Here is a 12,052-nt window from a genome sequence, read left to right on the forward strand (position 1 = left end):
TGGATCTGCAGCCGAAAACTGCAGGTTTATCGACATCCATGGAATACAGTGAAAGCTCACATTCTGGAGTCTCTGTGCTTGCTCCCTTTCTTTTCCATGCAGTGGGCTCCCAAATTAAAAAAGGCTCTTGACATTGCTAGACTGTTGGAGGGAAAGTTGTATCAGAGATGGGAAAGTGGTATATTCCTATGGGAGAAGTCTTAAAAAAAATCCAAGGCAATAAATCAGTAAATTCCATATAAATGCACTGTTTCCCAGGAAAAGTCCCGACTTTCCCATGTATTTATGAACCCTGTGATTCTCAAGGTGTTTAATTTTGTTTTCATAGACATAGGTGGCAACTGTGATCATTGAAACGCAACATTTGAACTTTTATTATGGCAAAAAATGATTTTTTTAAGAAAATGTCGGGCTGGGAGTATGGCCTACGGGTAGAGTGTGTACCTAGCAAGCATGAAGCCCTGGGTTCGATTCCTCAGTGCCACATACACAGGCCAGAAGTGGTGCTGTGGCTCAAGTGGCAGAGTATTATCCTTGAGCAAAAAGTGTCCAAGGAGAGTGGCCAGGCTCTAATTTTAAGCCCCAGGACTGGCAAAAATAAAAGTCCGATTTTCTACAGTAGTCATTTTTAAGTGTTCAGTAGCATTAAGTCCATTCATATTATTGTCTTTTTAATTTCTGTCTTTCTTTCTTTCTTTGTTTCTTTGTTTCTTTTTTTCTTAGGACTGAGGTTTGAACTTGGGGCTTCACTTTTGCTAAGCAGATATTCTACCACTTGTCCCATGCCCTCCAACCCTTTTTGGTACTGGTTAATTTTTGGTAGTGTGAATATCGTCTTCCTATTAAAATTTAAATATTATTCCATTGAAGACCACATTTTGATGTCATGTCTTGATGGATAGCTGGGGTACCTCCGCCTTCAAGCTACTGGATAATGGTGATATGAACGTGAGGTGCCTTCTTAGGACTTATTGACTTCGAATAAGTATACAGAACTGTAAGTATAATTGTACTGTAATGGATCACTTTTGTATCCCAGAGTAATTCTATGATGGAATCTCTTAAGTGGATCACACCTTTAAAAAAATTGTTTCATACTGAAAGGATGCAAAGAACATCCACAAATGTCCATTTCACACTGGGTTGAGAAAGACCATTAGAATATGTGTTCTCTAAGAGGCAAATTACAGCTGAAGCTGTCAAAGGTCTTGGGTTACTCTCTTCTCCTGTATTGATCAGAGACAGAGCCCGAATCTCTGTACTCCTAAACTTTATCCCCTGGCCCCCACAGTCCCCACTTGCCCTTTGGTTTGATATTTTTTGCCAGTCCTGGGACTTGAACTCAGGGCCTGAGCACTGCCCTTGGGCTTTCTCAAGGCTAGAGCTCTTCCACTTGAGCCACAGCACCACTTCTGGTTTTTTGTCTGTGAATGTGGTACCGACGAATTGAACCTGGGTCTTTGGTGTATGCTAGGCAAGCACTCTACCACTAGGCCAAACTCCCAGTCCCATCACACTTTTCCTTTGGAATGACCAGCCTAACACAACCTCACTAGATCTGCCTGGGGCCATGTCTGTCTTATCATCAGGAACAAAGATCTCTGGCTTTCTGCCCTTGGAGAGACATAATCAAGTACCAAAAGGCCATTTTCTTTTATATTCCACACTTCCTCTGATCCAGATGGACTGCCATCCAGAGTCATTTGCAAACAGGATAAGAATAAAATAACAAGATATGGAAGACTCTGTGAAAGAAAAAGAAAATTGTCAGAATTGGAGAATCAGGTCTCGGTGTTTACTGGCTGATACCATTCCATTGTATGGCACATTTTGTCCACAGACGATGGCGGTGGGCTGCCTCCACCTGTGGCCACAAGGTGGGTGAAGCAGATGCAGAGATCAGAGGTGCTGCTCTGGGTGCAGTTTCTGTATGACAGAGAAATGCCCTGAGCAACCCCCAGTGCCCATTGTCATGGAAGCTCCACATCACCACCTGGAATGGATATCTCGAAACTGAGCCCCCGAAATTTCCCAAAAGCTCCAAGAAGAAGGCGTGAATCAAGTCTGGTGGGACTCCAGGGATGCTGTTGCCTTACTTGGATGAGGGGCTCTCTCTCCCTCCCTCCCCCCTCCCCCTCTCTCTCCACCCCAGAGACTAGCAAGGGGTTACTTGGCTAAGGTACTTTTTCTCCATCACCGAGGGCACAGGAACATGTATTGGTTTAGCCCTCTCTGTCTTCATTACAAGTGCCCAAACTGGGTACTGGTGGCTCACACCTGTAATCCTAGCTATTCAGGAGGCTGAGGTCTGAGGATCGAGGTTCAAAGCCAGCCCAGGGCAGAAAAGTCCATGAGACTCATCTCCAATAAATTACTCAGCTAAAGTCAGAAGTGGCACTGTAGCTCAAGTGGTAGAACACTAGCCTTGAGCACAGAGAGGCTCAAGGGCATGAACCCAGCCCTGAGTTCAAGCCCCAGGACTGGCAAAAACAAAGCAAAACAAAATACAAAAACAAAAAAACCCTACCTGCTCAAACCTGTCTTCTGCCCTTGTTTGTGTCACCCCAGGTTCACACACTTAAAATCCTAGCCTTCAATGTGATGAGGAGGAGTGGGCCTTTGGGGAGTGTTGAAATCAGGAAAGTGGATCCAAGCTCTTATAATGGGATCAGTCCCCTTAGGAAAGAGGTCCAAGGGAGTTCATGTGTCTTTTCTATCATGTGAGGACACAACTAGTTTGCTTCTATCAACTGCAAGCAGATCCATATCTTCCACTGATCTTAGACTTGATCTTACATTTCCCAGTTTTCAGTACTGTAAGGTCTAACTTCTGTTGTTAATTAGCCACCCAATTTATTGTATCTTGTTACAGCGATCTGAATGGGCACGGTGATCCATTTGCTTACCATTTTCAAGAATGAAATAAAAAATTAGGCAGTCTCTGGGATATGCAAATCGGATGGAGAGTTCAAAAAGTTACAGACCCCCCCCCTTCCCTTTTTTCCCAGGAAGGCTACCAGGGTGAGGGAAGCCCTGCCCCCACTTGGCCTACTTGGACTGGGTACAGTTCTGCCTGGAAGCAGGAAAGGCCCCAAATGACCTCCAGAAGTCCCTGACAACCCGGGAAGCCCCAGATGCTCTGTCATCAATCACCCAGTGCATCTGTTTGCCATGCCGCTTGTTTAAAGAGCAGGACACTTGCTAATTGAAAACTAAAAGATCCATCCGTCTCACTCACAGCCAGCATGAAATCACTCAGCCTTGCAAGATCAGGGTGAAAATGGCAGCTCGGCAGTAGTGTCCCCATAGTACTCACCTGGCTCTTCCTTCCACCACCTGACTGAGCAAAATCAAACTCCCTGTACCCCATAGCCAAGCATGCACGCATTATGGTGTATCTACCACATCTTTATCTACTATCCTCAAGGCAGCCCAAAGAGGTAAGTATTATCTGCCCTGATTTAACCATAGGAACACTGAGATTCAGAGAGATTAAACCGTTGAAACAGCTAATAGTTGACAGAGAGGCAGGCATTGAGTTCTTTCTTAGTGGGTTAACTCTTGGAAAGACTGAGACAAGAAGCCACAAGGGAGAGAGTGGGGGTTTCAGTTCTTTGTGTGATGTTGGATTGTTTTCAGAGCTACTACAGTACTAACACATAGACTCTGTCAAGTCTATGCAAATCTTCAGGGCACAGTCGGGGTAGAGGTCACTGTATCACTACAGCTGCTTTCCTTCCCCCAGATGCTTTGGTCAGTGGCCATAGCAGGGGAAAGCGCTGGGAGACAGGGACAGTGGTTCATTCCCTGTGGAATTTGTAAGGGCCTCAGTTTTCCTTGCTGAACAAATGCCAAGTATCTTTTCCAACCCTAATTTGGTAGAATTGTGTGAGTCTCTGAAAGAAATTTAACCTGGTGGCCCAGAGTAGGGTGACTCCAGCCATGCAGAGCTGACTCGCTGCTACACACCGTCAGATGTGTGTGTTCACGATGTGTTCCTGCTGCCAGGAATGCTGTGCCATTTTCCCGGAGGGAATCCACACTGCCGTTTTCCTGAGGTTCTTCCCGTTTAAGTTGTTCCACAGCACCTGTTGAAACCACAGATAATTCCTCCGGAGAAGGCTCCATTCTGGATTGGCAGGAAATGAGGAACAGAAGTCTGGCCTCATTTCTCTTTTTGTCACCTGGGTTTGACAGTTGACAACTACTTGCAACGGAAAGTGGAAAAAAAAAAAAAAAAAGGGAAGACAAGGGAGAGAGGAAGAAAAGAGGGGAGGGAGGGTCCTATGCAGCCCAGAGCACTGACCCTGGTCAGGGGCTACAGAAGCGCAACCCCTCCTGGCCCCCTTCTACTCCCACCACGCGTGGTTGTTTGGAGTCAAAAGACCCCCTTTTGAATTTCCATCTCTGGTCAACCCCACCACGCTTGCGCGTGGCTCTGCCTAAGTCAAGCCAGGGAATTGGCCACAGAGATTTCCAGACTGGAAAACCGGATGATAGATCTCCCCTAAACTTCTTCCTCCTTTGAGGATCCGCTGGCCTCTCACTCGTCCAAGGAAAGGATAGAGATGGGAGACCACGGCTAGCTGGGCTTCACGGTGCTGGGATCCCGGTGGGCGATCCAGAGCTCAAAGCCAGACAGCCGGTACTAAATTTACCGGAGGTGCCCTCTGGCCTCCTCCTCCCTCCGGCGGCCCGCGCGCCCCGCGCCCCGTTCCCCCGCGCGCAGTGGGGAGGGGTGGGGCCTGTCCCGGGGGCGGGGCCCCGGGCGCCTCGTGGCCAGGGCGGCCCCGCCCCCTCCCTCCTGCGCCCCCAGCGCTCGGGCGCGGCGGAGCTGTCCAGCTTGGGTGCCGGAGCCGGCCGCCCCCCGCGCGCGCGCTCCGCGCCGCCTGCGCGCCGGGTCCCCGCGCTGCGCTCCAGCCCGCGGGCTCCGCGGCCGGCCCCGCCCCGCCCCGCCTCCCTTCGGGGGTCCATTGCTCCCCGAGGGCCAGAGCGGGCCGAGCGCTCGCTCGCTGCCCGCCGGGGCTCTGATCGGCGCGGCGGGGCCGGGAGCCAGGGACCTGCCAACGAGAGCGGCGGCCCCGGAGACGAGTGCCGGAGGGGCGGCCGTGCGTGGATGCGGCGGGAGCCGGAAGCCTCGAGCAGCCGGCGCCGTCTCTGCCCCCGGGCGCCCTATGGCTTGAAGGTAAGCGCGTGGCAGAGCCGATGCCCTGTCCCGGGGACTGGAGAGGGAGCGCAGAGGGCCGCGCGTCCCAGACCAGAAGTTTGTCCCGCCACTCGGGCGCCGCCTGCCCGGGAGCGCCCGCGGGCAGCTCGATCCCGGGCCGGCCTGCCCGGCGCTCTCCTTCCCCGCATCCTCCGTGCCGCTCGGGCGGGAACCCTCACTCCCGGGGCGAGCCCCGGGCCGCCCCCCGCGGAGCGCAGGGACGGCTCCCCAACAAGCCGCGGCCGGCTGCGGGCGATCTCGGAGGGACACCCGAGTCCGGGACCCCAGGGCGCGCAGGCGGAGTCCTCCCCATTGCCCCCGAGAAAGAAGGACGATCACTCTGACTATTCGTGTGATTAGTGACTCTGACAACTCTGTGTGGCGCCGCCGAGACTTCCCAGTTTCAAGGCGAAGCATGGGACTCTCCCACTGCTTGCGTGGCCGCTGTCCTCGGTGCTGAAATTCCGTTTTCTGTCTTCTCCGCCTTTGAACCCCGGGAATTCCAGGCCCGTCTCCACCCGGGAGCACGGATACCGGTGGGGACAGTGCCCTGCAATGGCGCAGGAGCCCCCCTAGGCAAGGCGTGCGGAGACCCGGAGGCCGCCCAGAGAGCCAGGCAGGTCTGGTCCCTGTCCGCAGCCCACAGCCCGGCCCGGGCCTGTGGAGCAGAGGTAAGAGGGAGCCCGTGCGTCTACACAGCAGGCTTCGCCATGGACACGGGCCTCAGCTCCCTAGGGACAGGCTTTTGCACTCAGCCACAGCAAAGCTGTCTGAGCAGGTCCTTGGTGACCCATGGCTTTCTGTGCTGGGATTCCTGGGGTTTGGTGAGGCGTAAGGCTTCTGTTGATTCCCTCTCTTGATCCTTCTGCAGTTTCAACCATTTGGGGACTTTTAACATATCTATCTATCTATCTAGCCATCCATCCAACTATCTATCTATCCACCTACTTATTTTCCCAATACTGGGAATTGAACTCAGAACCTTATGGTCTCAGCTGCTTTTCTTTTCTTTTTTCTTCTTTAAGGCAAGCACTCTACCACTTGAGCCACAGCTCCACTTCCGAGTTTGTTTTGTTGTTGTTGTTTGATTGTCTTTTTTTTTATTGCTGGTTCATTGGCGATAAGGGTCTCACACAGTTTTCTTTCTGAGCTGGCTTCAGACCTAGATCTTCAGATCTCAGCTTCCTGAGCAGCTAGGATTATAGGCGTGAGCCACCAGCTTCTCACCTTCTTTGTCTTCCTCTAAGCTTGGTACTGGCGATTGAACCCAGGGCTTTGCACTTACTAGGCAAGTGCTCCATTCCTTGAGTAATATTCCTATCCCCCATTCCTGGATTTTGACCAGGTGAATCTTTTAGGCTCCTTTACAGGGGACTAAATGTTCAGTGACACCTCCCCCGCATATCCACTTCAGAGGCACGTACTTATGTTTCTCCCTGACTCATCCTGCAACATTAGGGCCACGTGAAAAGGCATCCTTTTCATCTTTCCTGAGTGCTGCTGTTTGATGAGTGAAGGCAGAGTGAGGCCCTGGTAAACATGACCATTCAGAAGAGAAATCAGTGAGCTGGTTTGGTGGATCTCAGCCCCGTACCGTACCCTTTTCTACTCAGAGTTTAAAATGTATGGCAAATTTGTTTCCTGGGGCTTTTGATGCCATCCCAGGAACTCAGACATCTGACAGGGAAGAGGTGCAGGGGAATTAGACCTAGACCAGCCATGGAAGCCCCAGTCTTCATCTCTTAAAGAATGAATTCCATTCACCTTTTTCACACAGCTAAGGGGTGGAAGGCCCCTGGGATGTCGAATCTGTAGTCGAGGTCTGAGGCAGCATCCATCTCTCCAAGGGAGTTTTCTAAAATGAACTCTGCATCTGAGTCATATGGGAAGCTGGTTTACAAGGCATATTTTTGCACCTTCCCTACAGAACTGCTGAATAGGAACCTTATACTATGGTGTCTGAGCCTATGTTTTTGCCAGTATTTCAGGGTGAATTTGAATGGACACTGGGTCGAGGAGTCACCTCTCATAAAAACTCAGATTCCTAAGGGAGCCTTTGTATTTTAAATGGATCCAATGAAGGCCTTAATTCATCCCGTGGTCCCCTAATGTTACACACATGAAATTCTTTACTGTTGGGTGGACTGTTGGGTGGAAGGATCATCAACCTAATAAGACCCTTTGCAGTGGTGAAAGATATAACTTAGTCTCCACTCCCCACGATTCTCTGGTCTCTTCTCCTTAGAACAGAATGAGAGCCTCTCTAGGAATCATCAAAATGACTGGAGGTAGACTTGCATCAACACTAACTGCCCCTCTCCAGGGTGTTCTTCCTTCTCTTGTCGTGTGGGTTATAGTCTTTCACCATGCATGTGTTGTGACCTGCTAACACAACTGTTTTTGAAATGCCAAGGAGTGATTAGCTCAGCCCTGGAGAGTGTCACGCTCCCCAAGTCTGGCAGCTACTCGTGCCCTCATGACAATGACATATTGGCTATATTGATTTCATTCTTTTGCTCTATAAACTAGGAAGCTTATCAGGGAGAGTCATCCCAGAGTGCTGTTGGTAGGCCAGTCATTCATGTACCTTCACCTACAGGGTTGGATTATTTCTGGCTAGAACAGGCAATTATAATCTTGAGAATGATATAGGAGAGTCTGGCAGTGAGAGAGAAAACCTATTTTTTCTTAGATTAGGGTCTCCTCAGAAATGGGACTGTAAATATTCTTGAGATTGACCAGCTGAAGACAGACATGTCTGATGTCACTGCGGCTCTCTCAGTAAACAAATGTGAGAGAAGACATGGACTCTGCCAAGAGGGACATGTCTCAGTCTTCCTCACATTTGACATGTGACTGTGAAGACCAAACTCTTTCTGTCTCTGTCTCTCTGTCTGTCTGTCTGTCTGTCTGTCTGTCTGTCTGTCTGTCTGTCTGTCTCTCTGTCTCTGTCTCCCCCACTTCTCTCTCTCTCTCTCTCTCTGTGTTTATGCATGTATGGGTACATGAGGTAGGTATGCCACAGAATGAAACCTCCTTAAGCCAACTTACTCTTCCAGTGACTCATTCTTCCTGATCTCTGTCCCTCTCTGTCTCCCTCCTATGTTGTATAATTTTTATTCTGCATCAGTGAAGGTACTTCAGTATCAAGGAAGGGAGTAGAGAATCAAGCTTATTTCCAGTGTCATGACTCCAATCCATGGTTGTAAAGTCTACTGGGATCCTGTTGTGCATCATAATAGCCTAAAGCTTAAGGTTGTAAGAAGAACTTAGTAGTGGTTGGGAATGTAGCTTAGTGGTAGAGTGCTTGCCTAATATGCAGGGAGCCCTGGGTTCAATTACTCAGTACACATAAACAGTACACCATGTAAACAGAAAAAGTGGAAGGGCTGGGATTTTGGCCTAGTGGTAGAGTGCTTGCCTAGCATGCATGAATACCGGGGTTCGATTCCTCAGTACCACAAACATAGAGAAAAGCTGGAAATGGTGCTGAGGCTCAAGTGGTAGAGTGCTAACCTTGAGAAAGTCCAAGGACAGTGCTCAGGCCCTGAGCTCAAGCCCAGGACTGGCAAAAAAAGGTAGAAGTGGTGCTGTGGCCTAAGTGGTAGAGTGCCAGCCTGGAGCAAAAGAAGCTCAGAGACAGTGCCCAGGCTCTGAGTTTAAGCCCAAGGACTGGCAAAAAAGGAGAACTTAGTAGGGTGAATCAACCATTCCTATTTTCCTGGAAGCATTGATTAGAAGCCTTTAGAGTCTTAAATGATTCGGGCTCCTCAGAGGTCTCCAAACAAAACAGCTGCCAAGAAATATTTAATCTCTCTCTTGCTTTTCAAGTTTGGTCAAAGAAGGATACTGCCAAAAGTTTCTAGTTCTTGGAGCCTGAGAACCACAGCTTCTCCATCCTCCCAGGTGCTCTGCTTAGTGAGGAACATGTAAGAATTAAGAAACACTTGGAAGCCACAGGTTTGGATCCTCTTCTCAGCACACACTCTCTTTGTTATGGCACCTTTGACCTGGCTGAATCCCAGTACCATTTCCCCTTCTCCCATTCTCAAAGAGATAGGCCTTACAGGACCCTAAAATTTGGGTTGAGCCTTATATATCCTCCAGTTCTCCACGATACACAATGGGGCCGCTTGGGGTACAAGGTTCTTATTTATCTCTTTTAGTTAATGTTGACATCCGAGGTCTCACGTTGTCTCTATTACCTTCTTAACTGAAGATTTCTCATTATTTTCCAAATGATGAAAAACCATACTGTCTACATGCATAGCCTCAGAGAATAGCTTTATCAGAGTGTCAGTATACTATGGATAGTACGGGTAGAAAGTCTCAGTTGCTTGATTTGTTTCTAGTTGAGTCCAGAGAAAGAAGATATTACCTTCTGGAGCACCCGTTTTTCTTCCTGACCTTATCACCTGAATCTGATGATAAATGGGTTAAATCGACATCGCTGACAGCCAGGATGCCACTGGGAGAGGACACTGCACTCCTCTCTCTCCCCAGGCGGCCTAAGTGTTCCTTGGTAGACAGCCAAGGCCTCTGCTGGCTCCAGTCACAAGGAGAAGCCAAAGGTGAACCACTGGGGTCTGAGGACTCCATCCTCCTCCCGGCAGTAGAGGCTGCTCTGCAGCTTGTCTCCACGCTGGGGATGTCTGGGAGAATGTGTGTTTGTGTGTGTGAAGATAGATAGGAGCACAGGAGAAATGGCTTGCAGAGGGCTCTGGCAATCAGCTGATGTTAAATATGCATCGAATCCTGGCATCACCTTAGTTCAATTTGGGCAATTTTGTTACCATCTATCGACACCTGTAAGGATTTACACTTCTTCCAGAAGGAGATGAGGAAAGTCTTTGCTGCCTGCAGGGATGGACAGGAAAGAAGGGGAGGACCCCTGACTTTCCCTGGAGCCCTCTGGGTGATGTCAGCCTCCTCTCAGATGGAGGCTGCTGTATGAAGTCAGGCTGACTCAGTCCCCAGTGGCCTCATTAGTAGGCCTTTGGGCAATCCTGCCTTCCAGGACACCAGGAGAACTGCAGCTGTGGGCCCCAGAGACTCTCCCTTGCAGGTGTCTGGGAGACAAAGTGAGTTCTCAGGGAGCCTATCTAGTGCTCACTGAGCTTCTTCAGAAAGTGCCTGCCCTTCTTGTTTCCGCTCCTGTCTTGTTGTTATTGTGTGCATTTAAGTGGCCCAGCAGGGGAAAGGCATTAGAAATGAAATTATTTTTGTTACACATTGTATAATTGCCTCCGTTCCTTCCTGTTACCCTAGGCAGAGATATCACCAGTGGCAATTCCCCCGGAACCCTTGGTCCGGGAAAGCACAGGCTTCCTTAGAACAGCTGCTTTTTGACCAGTGGGTCTGTTCACCCATCGATTCTCTGCTGGCTTTATCATCAGAGCAGCCTTTTTATCTCCTGCTCACTGTGTGCAAGGCACAGTGCTCAGCACTTGGCATATGTTTTCCATTTCAATTCTCCATCATACAACCCTACAAACCAGGCACTCCTGTTAGCAGTATTTGCAAAGGAATACGCATGGGCAGAAAGAGGCGAGTGGCTCATACAAGGTCGCATGGCTGATGTGTGGGGTGGAGATTCAAAACAAGACTGCCTGAGCCTCAACTAATAGACTTGCCTGACCTGTACATGGCATAAGTCATAAGGGACAAGGATTGGTGTGGAGACCTTTCTGCTTTCGTCAACTGAAGTGACAGGGAATTTTGCACATGATAGAAGGGAAATAAGCCAGGGAGATGGCAAAGGGAGGATATTGATGAGCTAGGCCCTTGGACCCCTACATTTGAGGACCAGTTGTGAGCTGTTGATCTAGGACCGAATGCTGGTGGCTCACACTTGTAATCCTAGCTACTTAGGAGGCTGAGATCTGAAGATGGCTGTGTGAAGACAGCCTGGGGGTGGGGGGGAGAGGTCTATAGAACTCATATTTCCAAGTAACCCACAGAAAGCCAGAAGTGGTAGAATGCCAGCTTTGAGCAAAACAAAACAAGCAAGATTAAGAGGCCTTCAGTTCAAGCCCCAGTACTGGTACTCAAAGAAAAAAATAGCCATGCAGCAATGGCTCACAATTATAATCCTAGCTACTCAGGAGGCTGGGATCTGAGGATCACGGTTCAAAGCCAGTCTGGGCATGAAAGTCCGTGAGATTCTTATCTCTAATTAATCACCAGGAAACTGGAAGTGGCACTGTGGCTCAAGTGGTAGAGCACTAGCCTTGAGCTGAAGAGCTCAGGGACAGAGCCCAGGCTCAGAGTTCAAGCCCCATGACCGACCAAAAGGAAAAAAAAAGTAGCTTCCAACTTGATGGGATGAGCAAGGGAAGAGGTAAGGGAATGAATGAAAGAGGATGGATGAAACGGTCAGATTGGATGGGGACTGTGATGTCCCTTTCTGTTCCACACATCTTTGAGAGCACTGAACTATTCCAAGGATGAAAATTAGTCATCTGTCCATCCTTACAGGCTTTTGTGTTACATTCTTCTTTCCTTTTTCTCCCATGCTGGGCCTTGAACTCAGAGTCTGAGCACTGTCCTCGGGCTTTCTCAAGGCTAGTGCTCTGCCATTTGAGCCACAGCACCATTTCTGGATTTTTCTATATATGTGGTACTGAGGAATTGAACCTGGGTCTTCATGAATGCTAGGCAAGCACTCTACCACTAGGCCAAACTCCCGGTCCCTGTGTTGGGTTCGTCTAACCCTTGATGAAAACTGGTTAGTCTTCAGTCCTTCTCCTAAGTCACCAAGGAGAGGGGAGCAATCCGGGATTCCTTTTCTGGTAGAAGTAACTTTTCTGGTAGGCAGCCGCAGGCCTGGGTGGTCCTAGCAAGGAC

The 12,052-nt window shown here is 49.4% G+C and overlaps 1 protein-coding gene across 2 annotated transcripts in view; it reads left to right on the forward strand.

Moving 5' to 3' along the window:
- Positions 1-5,096: 5,096 nt before the first annotated feature.
- The window catches only part of Drd2 (dopamine receptor D2), a 56,661-nt gene continuing 49,705 nt past the window's right edge, over positions 5,097-12,052 (forward strand). For both annotated transcript variants that reach the window (XM_090319805.1, XM_090319806.1), the window contains exon 1: positions 5,097-5,185. The gene's annotated coding sequence lies outside the window, so the exon portion shown is untranslated. The remainder of the gene's footprint in view (positions 5,186-12,052) is intronic.

The sequence above is a fragment of the Megascapheus bottae genome, chromosome 27 (assembly GCF_031878675.1).
Source record: "Megascapheus bottae isolate mThoBot1 chromosome 27, mThoBot2.hap1, whole genome shotgun sequence".
NCBI lineage: Eukaryota > Metazoa > Chordata > Mammalia > Rodentia > Geomyidae > Megascapheus > Megascapheus bottae.